The following is a 6,022-nucleotide window of genomic DNA, read 5'->3' on the forward strand; positions in this document are numbered from 1 at the left end:
GCCCAAACATACTGCAGAGCCATCTTACACAGACACTGGAAGAAGCATCTGAAAACCATTGACCTCAAGTCAGGCACCCCGTGTCTGCAGTGGTGAATAGCATCACAGCCACGATGGAACATTTTTGGCTGTGATTTGCCTAGCTGAATGGGCCTAGGCTGTGATGATGAAATTAAAATCATTCACAGTTTATCATCAAACTCGAGTGTGACAGAAATAGCCTGTCACAGGACCATCCCACCTGTCTAACAACTCAGTCTCTGGACTCTTTCACTGCCTTGTGTATTGCTGGGAATCAGCAGATGGAAAGGGGGGGGGAGGGGGTTTCAAGGGTAACTGGTTATTTGTGTGTTTAATCTGGGGGTAGGTGTGGGAGGAATGTGCATAGGACTGTATAGTTTGATATCAATGGGGAAGAAGAAGTGTGATTTTCCACTCCAGCACCTCTGCTGGTACTGAGGTGGAAGAGGAAGAGGGATGGGCTGTGTGGCAGTGCAGGGATGGGCTGCGTGGCAGTGCAGGGATGGGCTGCGTGGCAGTGCAGGGATGGGCTGCGTGGCAGTGCAGGCAGGCTTTCAGCACACACCCTAGGCCAAGAGCTGCACTGGTTTAGTAATGAATAACAAGGAAGTTTCAGCAGAAATTACATGGACACTACAGTGTAGGAGGTAGCAGGAAATTCGGATGTGAAAGAGGTACGCAGAGAATTCCTGTACAATTCCCCTCCCTCTCTCAGAGCTAGCCAAGTGGCTGGGAAGATAGCCTCAGGGATAGAGGGTGCCAGATTGGGAGTGAGGAGGGTGGGAAGTTTCTGCGCATTCTCTTTTTGCTCTGGGAAGTGGCATAGGGCAACCTGCTGAGTTTCATGCAAATACCTGAAAGGCACGGGGAGAAAATGCTGAATGCGTTGCTGATTTTTTTTCATCTGACGTTATGTTATTAATAATCTGCAGGGGGTTGATAAAAAAAAAAAAAAAAAAAAAAAAAAAAGTGGCTCTATGACTCAACTAAGCATATACTGTGAAAAGAGAAACTGAAGTTCCATGCTCTCACGTAGGAAAAGAGATTCTTATGCTTGTGTGGATCCAGTCCCACCTTCACCAAATGAACCAAGTACGGTAGATGTTAAAGTGCAAACACGAATACTCAGATGCAGAAGAGCTCTTAGGTAGGGAGGCTATAGTCTGCCTGAAAATACAATAAACATGTGTAACATATGTATAATATGATTTCAACAGTATGCCATTAAGACATTGCAATGCAGGTTTTAATACTGTAGTGTGTATAGTTATTATTCTTTGTCTATACTATTGCTTAAGTATACTTTGAGAGCGGGAATATGCACCTTATTGGAGCATCTTATTGTCAAAAATATCTTGTATGATAACCTGTAATAATATATGAAGTACATTTGATAGTCTGCAGGAGACTGAGAAAAGATCATAGGATATCTTCAATATGTGTGTGATCATTACTGTTGCAATTTCTGGTGTTTTATTCCATCCAATATTCAATTCATTTGTTTCAAATAAAAAAGTATATTAAATATGCAGTGTCTTCAACTCTTAGTTGCAAGAAAAAAATGTGATCTCGGTGTTAAAATACTCAGAAAATCCATACAATTTATTCTGGTTTGTTTCATATGATAGAAGAATGTCAAAGGGAAGCAGGTGGGTCAATGCAATCTGTCTGGGGTGGGCTGCAGTATATACAAATGTCTATTCTTTCATAAATTAATTCCAGGTTCCAGGAATATCTATGTCTCAAGTCATACACAGAGAGCAGTACTGACTTTTGCCATCATCAAATGATCTGATGAGTTGTTTATTTCATTAATTTAGTGGTAAACTAAAGAGAAGTTTTATAAAAATGTGGAAGCTGGCCACATATTTTCCTCTCAAAGCATTGTGACATCTTGCCCAGCAGGACAGTCTAAAATCAGCAGCAGGGCTCCATGCATAGACCACAGCTGTGGCTGCCTTGGGCTACAGCTTTTTGAGTCAGGCTTTTCACAGTGGTGCATGGCAGGAGGTTAGGAGAAATCAGGCATAAACTGAAAAAAAAAGAGAAGTTCAGGCTGAGCATAAGGCAAACGTTACCCTCCAGGCAGACAGTTACTGATTGGAGTGGGTTGGTTGTTCAGAGAAGTTTTGCAGTCACCATCATTGGAGGTTTCCAAGCCTCAGCTGGATTAAGCCCTGAACAACCTGCTCTGATCACACACATGACTCTGCTTGGAGCAGGAGGTTTGGCTAGAGACCTCCTGAGGTCCCTTCCACCTTGAATCAAGCTGTGATCTTATGAATAGTTTCATAATAGCCCAGTTACTCTGGGCTGGCATTGCTACCTAAAACACTGCTTTACTTTCCTGCTCTCTACTGCTATCATTAGGCCCAAACAACCCTCCTTTTTACAGGAAACTAACCTGGCACAAAGCCTGTTGAGTGGTACCCCCATCAGTTACCTCTTTCGTTCACTGCCCGAATGCATGTGGTAGCACAAGGGAATTGGGCAATATCAGGTGGGGAAAAGCAAGTGAGGGTAGTGTCACCAATGCAAAACTTGGCTGTTTCAGTGGCAACTTCACATAAGTTTGTACTGGAGATCTGAGAGCAGTGGATGAGATTTATGGTTTCCTGAAAAATGCTTGGCCCCTGGCAGAGAAAAGTAAAACACTGGGTGTCCTTCTTGCTCCTGATTGGAAAGTGTGAATGAGTGGAAAGAGTCTTACTGCATAAGCATTCCTCATTAAAAGAGAGAGAACTGTACCTAACAGAGGATGTATATGTGAACAGAGCTGCAGAAACACTCTACCAGAGCAGGTCCAGAAACAGTGTACCAGAGCAGGTCCATGTGACCAGCTGGCAAACAGTTGGGTGTTTTGTTTAAACACTCCTGACTTACCCTGTTATTTGCTGATTTTAGCTGTAACAATTCAGTGCTCTCAGTAACCTGCAGTCACAGTCACAGGATGACTGGAACTGGAAGGCAGCCCTGGAGGTTATCTAGTCTGACCCTCTGCTCGGAGCAGAGGCAACTAGAACAGGCTGCTCAGGGTCATGTCCACTCAGCTTTGAATATTGCCAAGGGTGGAGACTCCACAGCCTCTCTGGACAACCTGCTCCAGTGTTTGAACCTTCCTCATAGTTTATTCCCCCATCTGAGTAAAATGTCCTGTTATTTCAGTTTGTGGCCAGTGTGTCATTTCTTTTCTGTGGGCACTGCTGAGAAGGGTCTGTCTCCACCTTCTTTATTCCCCCTCATCAGGTATTTATACACACTGATGAGATCCCCTCAAACCTTTTCTTCTACAAGCTGAACAGGTCCAGGTCTCTCAGCCTCTCCTTGTATGAGAGGCTTAATCCTTAATAATCTTCATGGCCCTTTGATGGACATACTCCAGTATTTCCAGCTTCCTCTGAATATCAACACAACCATCCAGAACATCAGCACCTGCAGTTTTGTTTCATCAGCACACTTGCTGAGGTGTTGCTGAGGTGGTAACTGTCCTGTCATCCCAATATGTCATGAATGAAGATGACAAGAACAATACTGTCCAGGGTATCAAGCCCTGGAGTATACCACTCATGTCTGGCCTCCCAATGGACTTCGTGCTGCTAATCACAACCCTTTGAGCCCAGCATATCATCCAGTTTTCAGTCCACCTCACCAACCACTGATATAGCTTGCATTTCATTAAGTTTTTAAAGAAGTTGCTATGGGACACAGTGCTGAAAGTCTTGCTTGTCCATCAAGTTAGTCATTCCATCTCAGTAGTCTCTCAGCTTAGTCAGGCATGATTTCCCCTGTGTAAACCCATTTTGACCATTTTTTATTCCTAATGCTTTCCCATCCTAAAGGTGGCAAATGGCAAATGGTTTCCAGGATTAGTTGCTCCATCTTTTTCACAAGGGTTGGTGTGAGGCTGACTGCTCTGTAGTTCTTCAAATCCTCATTGCTCTTCTTGAAGATATGAGTGACATTTGCTCAGTTCCAATCATCAAGAATCTCCCTGAATTACTATGAGTGCTCAAAGTTAGTTGAGAGTTGTCTTGCAGTCATGTAAGCCAGCTCCCTCAGCACTTGCTGGGTGCAACCCCTCAGGTCTTGGGGATTTATATATGTCCATGGTTTAAATGTTCCATAATCTGATCCTCATCCACTAATACATTCCTTGCTCTAGATTTCCCTCTGCTCTCTGGCGTCTGGGGTTCTTGAAGGATGGTCTTACCAGTAAAGTTGACATGAAGACCTTGAATACTTTGACTTTTTCCATTTCCTCTGTCACTAGGGCTCCCGTTCCATTTAGCAGCAGGCCAACGTTTTCCCCAGTCTTCCACTGGCTTCTGACATAACTGTAGATGCTTTTCTTCGTATCCTTTACCAAATGCATCTCCATGTGGGCTTTGACTTTCCTAACACCATCTCTGCATGCTCGGACTGTGTCTACGTTCCTCCTGGCTGTAACAGTTTTCTTCTCCACTGTTTTGAGGATCCTGGAACTCTGGATACCGGTTCACTATAGAACTAAGTCAATTCTGCTTTTGTAAAGTCCTTATTTTATCAGTTCTATGTTGGATTTTACTGGGTGAGCATTCACTCCACTCCTGCTACACTCACATATTAGATATTGATTGGTGTGTGCACTGATATTTGTAGTGTGGAGTTTCATTGTGCTCATATTTGGGTAACACACACACAAATGCCCATCTTTGTGATGAGCAGGCAGAAATGTTTACACTAATGCAAAATAGATTTTAGATTTATATTGGTAGTTTTTGTCACAGGCATAAATAACAGCTGAGAAACAAAGCCTTTGATAGCATGATCATAGCTCTTCCTGGTGTCTCCAGAGAAAAATACATGAACTTGTGCAGTGTGGGACATGTGCATCTGTACAGAGCCTGTCTAGGACATAATTTGGATGTGCACAGTATGGCTGCTACATCCTGAGCACAGTGCACTTATAACCAGAATATTTAATTTGAACAGTCACAGTGACCTATTACTCTTGGGCAGAATTACTGGGCAAATAGGAAAAAGGGATCTATCTGAGGATTTTCTGATATACAGAAGATCCAGCCATGGGGAATATGGAGCAACGATCTTGGGATCTGACCTTTAAAAACATTAAATTTTGTCACTTACCTCAGTGCCAGCAGGATGAAGCTGTAAGTAATAATCAATACTGCATAGACTTCACTGTACTAACATGCATAGTGTGATCCTTTGAAGGTCAGAGCTAAAAAAAATAATCCCTCTCTTTTAAAAAAATCTTTTATGTGCTGCATTTGGATGGAAGTAATAGTGCTATTATAAAAGTTGATAATGATCAAAGTTGATAATGCCTTAGTGTGATGACCTTTACCTGCTTCTGAATGACTCAGAACAGTATTGAAAAATTCAAGTGGTTGGCAGTGATTTGTAAGCACTTATTAAGGCAAATAAGATAATTGCATTTAACATCACAGATGGCTTGTATTTCCTAAAGTGCTTTTATTTCAGTGCAATAAGATGACTCAGAAACTCAGTGGGATATTATGACCCCAATTTTCATTGCCTTACACCTCATATTGTGAAAATTTCCAGTACAGAGGAGGTATTGGTCCTGTATTGAAGAATTTGATGCTATTACTATGCAAACATCAACTGTTACCAGCAATGCAAAGCATCACAGCCCTATCCCCTTTCTTATGTTACTTTTCCTCATCAGTGTTATATTTGGAGATCATCCATACAGTGTTACTTATGTTTTCTCTTTGTACTTTGCTTCCTTTTACTACCTGAAGAGACAAGGAAATTCATGGTGACCCAAGAAAACATTAAATTTTCCCTGGCATCCAGGAAAGAGCACATATTCACCACTGCTAAAAGCCTCCCACTTATTTCTGAACAGGTTGTTTTGTTTTGCTTTTTAATAGAAAGGGAATTCCATGTGTATTCCAAGCAGAAGAATTCAGAGTGCTGCTTCCATATGGGCAAACATAAGTCTGCTATTTCTTGGCAGAGGAGCAGCAGCATA

The sequence above is a fragment of the Calypte anna genome, chromosome 2, assembly GCF_003957555.1.
Source record: "Calypte anna isolate BGI_N300 chromosome 2, bCalAnn1_v1.p, whole genome shotgun sequence".
NCBI classification, from domain to species: Eukaryota; Metazoa; Chordata; class Aves; order Apodiformes; family Trochilidae; genus Calypte; species Calypte anna.